Source organism: Periplaneta americana, chromosome 3 (genome assembly GCF_040183065.1).
Source record: "Periplaneta americana isolate PAMFEO1 chromosome 3, P.americana_PAMFEO1_priV1, whole genome shotgun sequence".
NCBI lineage: Eukaryota > Metazoa > Arthropoda > Insecta > Blattodea > Blattidae > Periplaneta > Periplaneta americana.
The window spans coordinates 185278313-185291375 of NC_091119.1; the positions used below are offsets into that span (position 1 = coordinate 185278313).

Consider the following 13063-nt stretch of genomic DNA (forward strand, 5'->3'; position numbering starts at 1 on the left):
AACGTTTTATAGAATTAGGAACATTTTTAAGTACTTAATTCGTTTTACTGTTTTATTCCTGATACTAAAATGAAACAAAATCTACTTATCATCTTCTTTCTTCGATTCGATTACTAAACAGTTCCAAATTGAGCATCGTTTCTTTCTAAATGTATGTCACGTGTTATTCTTGGTTTTCGTAATTCATTTTGAGTTTTTTCCTGCGTCCCTTATTGTTGGTTGAGTGCGACAGCGCCAAATGTCTCGGCAGAGGTGAACGATCATCCAACCAATACGGGGGTAACTTTTAGTCCGTACCGTTATAGCAGGCTTATGAAACCTGATTTCACTAGTCACTGTAGGTACCAAAAACCATTACGATGCTGGGTGGGCACCGATTCTATACACTGGCCAAAATGTTTAATTTATTATATTTATTGAAAAGGAAATTACAAATAACATTAATATAATATATTTAAAATACACAGTTTACATGCAAAAGAGTAAATTATTAACTAAAAAACAGTTATTCGGGCCTAAATTAAAGTAAAATATTTTGAAAAATATGTTAACTTCGCCATTTTTTTACGTTTTTTTTTTTTTTTTGTTTTAAAAATCCAGAAAAACCTCACGTGACACAGAAAATCTGAATAAAGATTGGCATTCAGAAAACTTCACTAAACTAAAAGCAGTTACTTAAGTCTAATTTAATAGAAAATGTTTTGAAAAATATGTTAACTTCGCCATTTTTTTACGTTTTTTTTTTTTTTTTGTTTTAAAAATCCAGAAAAACCTCACGTGACACAGAAAATCTGAATAAAGATTGGCATTCAGAAAACTTCACTAAACTAAAAGCAGTTACTTAAGTCTAATTTAATAGAAAATGTTTTGAAAAATATATTAACTTCGCCAATTTTGACGTTCTCATGTTTTTATTTAAAAAAAATAAATACTTGATTTGATACAGAACATATAAATAAAGGGTCGGATTCAGGGCACTTCAATTAACTAAAAAATCCTGTTTGCTCAGGAAGCAGAAAAAACTTTTTCAAATGCAACCAGTGGCATGAGTTTCTTCCACGTTATTAAGCAAAATAAAATAAATTTTTAATAATAAATATAATTCATAACACATTTTTACCTCAAACTTTTTGCAAGGAAAATAAATTTCAAGAGAACAAATGAACTACGAAAATGCAGAAATCATATTATTATGTAATACTAGTTCTACATAAAACTACAGCAATTCGCATCCTCTTTGCATACCTTTTAGACAATATTTCAAATGTAATTTCCTTTTGAGAGAAACACAGCCTTCACAGACCAGTCACTTCCTATATAAAATCGTGTATTTGTGTAAATGTCAACTACATTCTAATAAAATGTGTGCTGTTATCTAATGTGACACGTTCACATTAAATGAAAATAGCGAAAGACTGTAGCATTCTTTTGTTAAAAATGACTGTCATATAGTTCTAAATCAAGACGCGAGAGGCGCCACAAGGATGAATGAGATGCTACATGCTTGTAAATTTGTGTCGGGGAGCGTTATTATTTTTTTTCTGGCATACGTATTGTTGAATTTAATTAGTTGTAGGCTTTGACCTTTCAATTTAAAGAACAGAAAGTTTAAAAATATAAACATTGCGTTGTTCTCAGTTTAAATTAAACTTTGCGTGTAATGAAATACATTATTGTTGTGTACAAACAGGTATAACGTTGTATTCTGTCGTAACCTGAAACTCACTTTTGTTTTTAATGTTTTTATCAGGTGTGTATGATACAGTAACAGTTTTGAGTAACAAAAACATCGGATGCTATTGATCATGCTGAACCAATGGTTTGTGTCATGTGACAAATGAAATAATTTTGGCTCAGATGTCTCTATTATTAATTGACAGGTTTAGAAACTTCCCAAAGGGTTGCATGTGATTAGCGGTCTCTTTCCCGTGGGTCAAGGGCTATTTTATTTAGTACGTACGTCATCACAAACTGTCTGAAAAGTTTGGAACATTTTGAAGTTTGATTTTGTTTAATACAACGAGAAATTCATCCGCGGTTATTTTTAAATTAATGTGTTAGAATCTGAATGTGGTGCACGAAATGACAGAGGCAGAACTTTAACGCAGTATACAGATCTAGATCGTAGGTTCGAATCTTTTCAAGGACGATGTTGTTTTTGAATGCAAAGCCTTAGATTGATTTTGTTGAAAACCCAAAGTTGTGTTGATACGAAACCGGAGTGTTTTGTAAAGTAATTTGTTTATTTATTTATGTATTTATTTATTTATTTATTTATTTATTTATTTATTTAGTCTGGTAGACACCTGTGGAGTAACAGCTAGCGCATCTGGCCGCGAAACCAAGTGGCCCGTGTTCGATTCCCGATCGGGGCAAATTACCTTTTCAGGTGTTTTTCGGGGTTTTTCCTCAACCCAATATGAATAAATGCTGGGTAACTTTCGGTGCTGGACCCCGGACTCAATTCATCGGCATTATCACCTTCATCTCATTCAGACCCTAAGTAATCTCAGATGTTGATAAAGAGTCGTAAAATAACCTAATAAAATAAAAACTCGAAGCCCCTAAATGCCCTCATCACATTATCCCCAGGTTTAATATCTAAATATTTCATATTTTTTAAAATTCCGTAATGAATTCGCTAATGATGGCATATAAATTTATATATATTCTTGTTCATGAAGACGAGCTTTCCAAATTGAGAGTAGAATAAAAATCTAAAATTTTTATAATTTTCACGACCATCTGCCCTTAAAGCCGAAAACCGAGAAAGGACAGAAAGCTGAGTAAAGCACTCCTCTGGCGATCTGTGAGTTTTCAATCGCTGCAGACTGGCCAAAATTAATTAGATCACAGCCCATTCAGCCATAAATAATTATTCTTCCTAGCGGTGATAGATTTGTTGTTGTTCGGACACATATTAATTCTATAAACTTGTAATTAAGGTCGGATTTGAACCGTATTCATTTCTGGGATTCCCCTCTAACAAATTGTGCCAACGTAACCAAATCAGTCCGGCGAGAGCTAAACGAGCGGACATCAGCTTTGTTTAATGCCTGGCGCTCGGGCTGCCCCGCTCATATTGTTTTAATAAGGTTAATTGGGAATGCGGACCCGATATTATCGCTCAACTGACCCTGCACAAACCCAGATTTTCAACTCGGAATATTGTCAGCACTGTATTTAAATTGCAACATTCGGTACCGCCCTCCATTTAGATTCGTATAACGCGCTGAAACGTTACAGTAAAAATTCGTGGTTGAGAGTTCAGGCCGTTTGCCATTATAACAGAGGGCTTGGATTGATTTTTAAGGGTGGTGAAACGTGCTTTCTTTATCTTTCGTCTAATTCTATTTTCTCTTCCTTTCTTCTTCTTTACTTCCATTTTTTTGCTTTTTTCTTTATTTATTATCCTGTTTTCACTCTTTCGTCTCTACTTTCTTTCTCTATTTTCATTTTCTTCTCTCTTCATTTTCATTGTTTTTTTTTTTCGTCCTTCAAGGTTAGAGCACTGGACATAATAACATTGAACAACAAATTTTTACTTTTTGTCTTGCTCCGAAATAAAAATAGCTGAATATTACTAAGTCTGAATTTAAAATCCAAATTATTCCATCACGTACTATTTTCCGGGAAAAATGAATTGAATTTTTTACGAAAAAAACTTATCTTTTTTTACTTTTTCACTGCTACTGGTAAAATTACAACACACTAGGGATTCAAAATGCCTCATAATACTTGAAGAATGTGTACTGGATACAAAAAAATGATGTTACATAGTTTAAAACACAACAATAAAAATATTCCACGTGTATAATGGAAAAAAAATCTCAGAATTTGAACTTGTATTTAAAAGAATTTTCTGGATGACTTCTGTTTATAACTAGACCCGGGACTGTATTTTACAAGGAACCAACTATAGTCTGCAAGCATGCTGGATGATGATCTTCCTTTCTATCGCCTTTCCATTTCAGATATTTCTTGATGAAATCTTTGCCCATGCTCGTCGCTTACCGCTCCAAGTTTAGGAAGAAAGAAATCCAAATGAGAATGTAAAAATTGTATTTTGAGAGAGACATATTACAACTCATTTCCTCATATGCACTTGGCATGGTTTCCACAACAAGTTCTATGTAGTTGTCAGCCCTAGAATTTCCAAGGAAATGTGAGCAAACATCTTTGAAAGCGCGCCATGCCATTTTTTTCTGTAACGGAAAGTCCATTAGGTGTGGAATCAAATGGGGATAAATACGGTAGTTATATTAGTGTAACTCTGAAACGGGGATGAATATTGAAAAATATATTAGGATTTATTGTTGCAAATAAGGCTCTGAATCACCTCCTTAAGGATTGATGTGACCTTTTGATACACCCTGCATAATTGATTTATTTTTACTGGCAGAGTTAAGGCCTTATGCCTTATCTTACACTCAACCAGTATAAAAATATATTACATATATTGTAAATAACATATACAGAAAGCAATGGAATAATAATAATAATAATAATAATAATAATAATAACAATAATAATAATAATAATAATAATAATAATAATAATCGCAATAACAGTAAGAGCAAAATGTAGCTAGATATGTTTACATAGCCTACTATACATGTAATTCTAAGACTCAACAATTACAATTTAGAGTTGAATGAGATAATTTGTGTCAAGGGAATTATTAACATTAATTAATTAATTCATTCATTCATTCATTCATTCATTCATTCATAGTGTTCTGACTAAGGGCAGGTCTTTCACTGCAAACCCAGCATTCTCCAGTCTTTTCTATGTTCTGCTTTCCTCTTCGTCTCCTCATATGACCCATATATTTATGTTAAAGTCGTCTATCATCTGATATCTTCTTCTGCTCCAAACTCTTCTTCCGTTCGATCCGCAGAAGATGCTCCTTTTCTAATAAAAGCTTCTTTTGTCATTGCTATCCTCCTTTTGACTTCCTGACAGCAGCTCATGTTACTGCTTATAGTACACCCCAAGTATTTGAAGCTGTACATTTTCTCTACTGCGTCATTTAGTATTCGCACGTTTATCTTCTTTATTTTTCTTCCGCTAACCATGGTCTTCGTTTTCTTTGCATTTATCTTCATCCCATACTGCTCACAGCTGTCATTTAGCTCAGTAGCATATCCATTACTATCGTCTTTTCTTCTGCTAACAACGCCATATCATCAGAAAATCTTACACACTTTATTCTTCTTCCTCCTACTGTCACTCCTCCCATGTTCTGAAAACAGTTCTTCGCTAAATCGTTCAAGTATATGTTCAGTAGTATAGGTGATAAAGGGTATCCTTATCGTATATAATAATCATAGTGTCCTGTAAATTGTGTTGTCTAGTAAATAAATTCATTACGAAACACCAAACCTGAAAGAACCGATATTACTTATGATACTATCTAATATAAATTAAAGAAGAAGACACTGAAGGGACCTTTTAATAATTATTTATTTATTTAATCTGGCAGAGCTAAGGCCAGTAGGCCTTCTCTTCCGCCCAGCCAGACTCTAATTCTAATTGAATACAATTGGTTACATAGTTATTACATTAATATCTAGACCATAAAACAACATGAAAGTAGATAATGAAAGTTGGTTAAATAATGTTAATGTGACAATAATAAACATTGGTAAATAATAGTGATGATGATGATGATGATGATGATATAATTTAAATATTTATCCTGTGATATATATAACCATTAAACATTGAGAAACCTGAAAGAGCTGTTATTGTGAACAAGAATTGTTAGAAAAATATTTCTTTTGTCTATTCTTAAATTGGTTCGATGTCTGACAGTCCCTGACATTACTCGGTAGGGAATTCCAAAGCCGAGGAACAGCCACAGTGAAAGAAGATGAATATGAGGATGTTCGGTGGGAAGGAATGGATAATATTGAGGAGTGTTGTGATCGTGTGTCTAGGTTATGATGGGTGGATAAATTTTGAAAACGAGACGCAAGATAGACAGGAGTGGAGAAATGCAATATGTGAAAGAGAAGGGAAAGACAGTGGATTTTCCTACGTTCTTCTAGTCGGAGCCAGGACAACATTTCGAGGGAAGGTGTTAAGTGATCAGCTAGGAGAATATTGCAGACGAAACGGACGCACATATTATGAACACGTTGTAATCTCTGCGCCGAAGTAACGCTTAGGTCAGTATACAGAATATCACAGTAATCGAAGTGAGGCATCACGAGTGTTTGCACTAACATTTTTTCGTGGAAAAGGGTAGAAAATTCTTCAACGAGTGGATTAATGAGAATACTTTTTTGCAGGTTTCTGCAACCTGAATGTTCGAATTTAAACTTTTATGCATATAAATACCTAGATTCTTTACTGATTCACTTAACGGAATTTCGGTGCCGTATATTTTAATCGGGGACAAATTTGGTATGGTAATAGTGCTTAACAAACGTGAATGGCCCACAATGATTGACTGTGATTTTTCTGGATTTAGTTTAAGTCGGAATTTCCGTGTCCATGTCCAAATTATGTCCAGACCGACATTAATTTTAGTTATTGCATCATTTATTTCGTCAGTGTAAAGCAGAAAATAAAATGTAAAATGAGCGAGAGATTACAGAAAGGCCATAGACTTCAGCGAATACGGGGCTGGTATAGAGGTCCGACCATAAGCAAAGATTGTAAGATTGCAAATTTGCGAGGCACAATTTGGCGTGCAACGTTAAGTACGAGTCTGCCCCATATCATGTTCAGTACTCAAGTTGGCCAACAAATATTTATCTTATATTATATTAATTAATTAAGTTTACAACACGTAAGCATGCCTCAGTAACCGCAAATATTTACTAGAGCACGCTAACCGCCGACTCTACAAAACAGAAATTGTTAATTACGCCACAGATTGGAAATGTGGAGCAGACCAATGGGCGCACGAGACGAGGTCTCTCGTGAATATGAACCAGTCTTCATTCAGCACTGCAATTTAATTTTATATAAAATATATGGTTGTTTTGATGGACCTTTCTACTGCTAATACTTCTACATTAAACAGACTGTGGTTCAAAATTCAGCATTCATTATCAATTTCACAGGACTGATTTTTTTCAGGTACTGCAGCACCTTTCTTTTTTCTTCCATTTCATTCAAACATTGCTTCAGTTTTTCTATAACATTAGTGACAGAAAAATTTCCCCGCAAGCATTCTTTTAGCTTAGGCTACTAATTTTCTAGCGGCGTGGTAGAAGGCTGGCCTCGCATTCGAGAGGTCCGGGGTTCGATCCCAGGAGCCGGCAATTCTAACTGAAGTTTTTCATGGTTTCCTCAGTTATTTCCAGGCAAATGCCGGGATTGTACCTCTTGAAAGTCCGGCCATGGACGGCGATCCTTCCCTTAATCCTTTCATATATGTGAGTGAATGCTGTGTAATGTCTTAAATGTTTGTGTTGTATCGGAGGTGGCCCTGGCATTGAGCTGATCCCTCATCCGGGGGGGCCCTCCATGTCCTTGTGTGGTCAAAAAAGTGTGTATGTGATCCATAGATTAATTCCTCTCCCGACAGGTCGCGGCCCTGTAAAGCCCGTGTGGCGTGGGTCGTGTAAATGCACCTACAAGGGAGAGGTTAAACTAAGAGGAAGAAGAAGAAGAAGCAGAAGAAGAAGAAGGCTACTAATTTATGTCAGTTTTGAAGAGTGTGATGTCAAAACTCGCTCAGTCTCTTTGGCCATTTTTATAATTTATAGTCGGTAACCTTTATGTGAAAAAGACGAGTCAAAGTCAGGATAGGATAAGAAATGTCTGAAGGAAGTGAAATAGTGAGAGGAGTACGACAAGGATGCTCTTTATCACCTACCCTGTTCAACATCTACTTAGAGGATTTAATTAAGAACTGTTTTCAGAACAAGTAAGGAGTGATAGTAGGAAGAAGAATAAAGTGCACAAGATTTACTGACGGTATGGCGACGATACTAAGAGATATGCTACTGAAGCTAAATGACAGCTGTGAGCATATGGGATAAAGATAAATGCAAATAAGACGAAGAGCATGGTTATCGGAAGAAAAATAAAGAAGGTAAACGTGCGAATTCGAAATGAGGCAGTAGAGCAAGTGGACAACTTAAAGTTCTTGGGATGTACTATAAGCAGTAACATGAGCTGCTGCCAGGAAGTCGAAAGAAGGGTACCTATGGCAATAGTAGCTTTTAATATTAAAAGGAGCATCTTCTGCGGACCTCTAGAAAAAGAACTAAGGAAGAGACTAGTGAAATGCTTTTCATAGAGTGTTGCGTTGTATGAAGCAGAAACATAGTATTACGACGAAGTGAAGCAAAGCTACTAGAAGCTTTTGAAATGTGGATATGGAGAAGAATGGAACGTGTGAAATGGACAAACAGAATAAAAATTAAACTGTGTTGGAAAAAGTGGGTGAAGAAAGAATGATGCTCAAATTGTTTGGGAAGTTTAAAAGGAATTGGTTTGGTCACTGGCTGAGAAGAAACTGCCTCCTGAAGGATGCACTGGAAGGAATGGTGAACGGGAGAAGAGTAAGGGGCAGAAGAAGATATTAAATGATGGACGACATTAAGGTATATGGATCATATGAGGAGAGTAAGAGAAAGGCAGAAAATAGGAAAGATTGGAGAAAGCTGGGTTTGCAGTGAAAGGCCTGCCCTTGGGCAAAAAGCTGTGAAAAATTAAGTACATATATATTGTATATTATGATTTTTTAACCTCTATCATTATATTTTAAGCTTCATTTCTTTCAAAGCAACGCCAACCATTATAAAATTTTAGTAATACTACTTACACATTTACACACTAGTGATAACCTACATGGTTTCTGAAAAATATTGTTTCTGATGACTTAGGTTTTTAATTCACTGTCTTAGATTTGAAGTATCTGTTTTTAGAGTTTTTCAAAATGTACTGAATTGATAAAATGGATAAAATATTTCAAATAATGTTGTACTAATACACTTCTGTTCACTGACCATTATTTCGAATACGAAACTCTTATTTTAAGATTTTTTCGTTTATTCTCTAGGATAGGACACTCGAATAATAAATGTTCAACCGTTTTTTCACCTATATCACAAACACAAATGGAATTTTCAATTATTTTGAAACGCTTTACATAGGCTCTTGTTTTTCCATGTCCTTGTGCGTGTACTCGTGCATTTCAGGAGTTTGTGAATAACTAACTTAGACATATCTTGATTATAAATAATAATAATAATAATAATAATAATAATAATAATAATAATAATAATAATAATAATAATTTATTTAACCTGGCAGAGTTAAGGCCATACGGCTTTCTCTAACACTCAACCAGGAGTAAAACTGCGTTACAAAAAACACTACAAATTTACACACAAAACTGAATAAGATAATAATAATAAAATGTAAACAACAAGTAAGTAGAAATCAAGCGTAATATATAACATACAGAAAGAAAGAAAAAAACATAATAATATGTGAACAGCAAGTCAAAATAAATGAGACATACAAAGTATAAAAAATAAGACAATTATTGATAATAATAATAATAATAATAATAATAAGCCTAATAATATTAATAATACTAATAGTAGTAATAAAATAGTGCAGTACAAAGCATACAATATTTTTAAGAACACACAGTAAAGAAAATTATGATTAGGGTCTATATATAGCTCAACTTATCACATTATAGATATACCATTATCGGAAAATATGAAAACAAAAACATAAAATAAGTTAAATATCACTAGAACATAAAAAATGTGAATACGTGGAAACATGCAATACAACACTTGTCATAATAGTAAGTTAGTTTGGGAACTCTCCATAAGATAATTTTCTAACTTGGATTTGAAAGATTTCAATGTTCGGCAGCCCTTGACTTCAGGCGGCTGAGAATTCCAGTGACGAGAGGTAGCAACAGTGAAATATGAGGAATACAGAGATGATGTGTGAAGTGGAATTTCTAGCGTGTTATCGCGTTGTGATCGAGTATTAATATTATGATAGCGAGAGAAAGTACAAAAACGAGCGAATAAATAATAGGGAAATGAAGTGTGCATAATTCGATATAAGAGAGAAAGTGAGTGCAGATTTCTCTTCTCATGTAACCTAAGCCATGATAACTTCTGGAAAGAAGGTGAGATATGATCATAGTATCGAACATTACAAATGAAGCGGACGCACGCGTTATGAACACGCTGTAGTTTCTGAGCGGAATCAATCTTGAGATCACTGAACAAAACGTCGCAATAATCGAAGTGAGGTAGAATGAGTGTCTGTACCAGCGCCAGTTTTAATTTAGATGGATAATCATACAATCTTTTTAGTGAATGGAGAATAGAGAATGCCTTGTTACATGTACAGGGACATCATTTTATTTTTACTAACATTTTTAATATTAATCTGGCTATACCTTTCTATTAACGATTGAAACAGGAAACGCCGTTTGCTACCCCTTCCACGACTGGAGTTCGTTGATACTGGCGATAAATACAAATCACTTTACTATTAGTAGTATTAGTATTTAGTATTTATTTATTTAACCTGGTAGAGATAAGGCCGTCAGGCCTTCTCTGCCCCTCTACCAGGAGATTCCAACTACAATATCAACAATAAAATTACAATTAGTATTAAATTTACAATTACAATTACAAATAATATTACAATTAGTATTAAATTTACAATTACAATAAAATCAAAGTACGAAAAGATTACCTGAATAATTAAAGCTAGATAATTTATCATAGAGAAACAAATAATATTTTATATTTACTGAATTACAAATTAAATCTAGAATAACAAAATTGTATAGTGATGAAATTACTGAATATTGAAATATTTTGTGATAGATTAAAGAAACTATTTACAAGTAATCAATTACTGACCAAGTGCCTAGTAGTTTTCGTTTGAATTCAATTTTATTTCGACAGTCCCTGATGCTAGCAGGTAGCGAATTCCAGAGTCTTGGCAGGGCTATTGTGAAAGAAGATGAGTATGAGGAGGTGCGATGGGATGGTATTGTTAGTATTGTTTCATGACGAGAGCGTGTGTTCAGATTATGGTGGGAAGAAAGGTAAGTGAAGCGAGACGACAGGTACGAAGGAATAGAAGAGTTCAAGATTTCGAAGAGAAAGAGAAGTGAATGTAAATTTCTTTTCTTATCTAGTTTAAGCCAACCTATTGCTTCCAGGGATGGGGTAATATGATCATATTTACGAACATTGCTTACAAAACGTACACACAAATTATGAGCACGTTGAAGTTTCATTTTGTTGTCGCTGGAGAGGTCAGTCAGTAAAATGTCCGCATAGTCGAAATAGGGAAATGCAAGTGTCTGCACAAGGGACTTTTTTAAGCAAGAGGGGAGATGAACATTTATCCTTTTTAGCACATGGATAATAGAATATACTTTTCTGCAGGTTTCTGTGATTTGCATGTCCCAGTTGAGATTATTATCCATGTGAATGCCAAGATTTTTTACTGAAGAACTGAAAGGGATATGCACTGTACTTACTTTAACAGGGGAAATGTCGAGGTGTTTTACAGCGTCGGTTTGCCGTTTGTGTCCTAAGTATAGGAGGGAAGAAAAGTAGTTTATCCATCTATTTAAACTAGGAAATATCGCAATTTTGAGTCTGATAATTTTCATTAGGTTTTTGTTTAATCAAAATACAGTACTGTATTAACACTTAGTGTTTTTACTCACGAACTGAGCTATCCATTCGGACGTATTAATTATGCAATGTATATTGTACTGTTACAGCACATTAGCGTACAATATAGAGAATGAAGTTAAATTGAAAAATAATCATAATATCGATATTTAAACACATTTTTGAAAATGGTGGCCGTTCATTTCGATACAGGCTTCAGTTCTTTTGTGCATATTATCGCACTATAGACTATTGTACCTAATTCCAATTACCAGTTTCGTCCTTCGTACTAGTAACTCATGTTGAAATAATTCTGTACCTACTCTATAAAAGAGTACCTTACGTACTGTAAATTCAATCTTCTCTTCTGCCCGATAGGAAAAGATAAAATTACTCAGAAATGCTATCTACTGTCCGTTCAAGTGGTTTTGTCGCAGGGTCGTAGAAAAGGGGGGGGGTGAATCACGTGACAGTTAATTACTTAACGAGGCCCTTTTATTTAAGTTATTTGAAACACTTGTATAATATTATGTAGACGTCCAATTCCTAACAAATTAATATTTTCAGAAAAGAGCTAAGACAGCCCAGCTACTAGACTTTACAGAGGGGCGAGCAGAAGCAGGTGGGGGAAACCGGGATGCGACGTAGGCAAACGGACGACAGTACCTGTGCGAAAATATGATTCAATATTGAAAGCTCTTTCGTCACTGGAAAACGCGAACATATTTCTGGAACGTACTATACTCACTAACTCAGTACTGCTTACGCGCTCTCGGCTCTGTGTGGTGAACGGTTGGAAGTTTACTAGTAGAAAAGATGGGAGTGAAGTACATTAAAAAACTCAGGTACAATAAAAATTGAAGTAAAAATAATATGATGTCCCTGTATATTTAATATGCGTATCCCAATTGAGATTAGATTCGAAATGCACTCCGAGATTTTTTACGGTAGAGCTAAACGGGATGATTGTTTTATTCAGTTTCACAGGTGGAATATTCAGGTCGTTGACATCAGGAATTAATCTACATCAGGAATAAATCTGCAGCTGAGTTTCTTACATGTACAGTATGATTATTGTTGGTACTTATTTGGGCTCCAATGAAGGAGTTAGGAGGAAACTTTCAAGAGAAATAGAATGACACACTCGAGGTGACTTTTCCGAAGAGACGGCAACGAAAGTGCCTAGCATCCGAAACACGCACGCCTCCGACATGACTCCTGCTTCATTAATTGCGTCTGGAAACGCCGCAGTGATAAGGGCCACATCGAGGAAGCCCTCACTTCTTGGAGTTCCCAAGGGGCTGTATAGATATCAACAAACTCCTGCTGTCTCCATGGCAACTAGCGCTCAGCTCCCATGTTCTACAGCATCGTCCGCTAGGTAAATACGTCACACACACCCAAAGGATTAAAGGATTCAGGGT

The 13063-nt window shown here is 34.8% G+C and overlaps 1 protein-coding gene across 4 annotated transcripts in view; it reads left to right on the forward strand.

Moving 5' to 3' along the window:
• The window catches only part of LOC138696913 (uncharacterized), a 2004918-nt gene that overhangs the window by 1513095 nt on the left and 478760 nt on the right, over nucleotides 1-13063 (forward strand). The gene's annotated exons all lie outside the window — the stretch shown is intronic.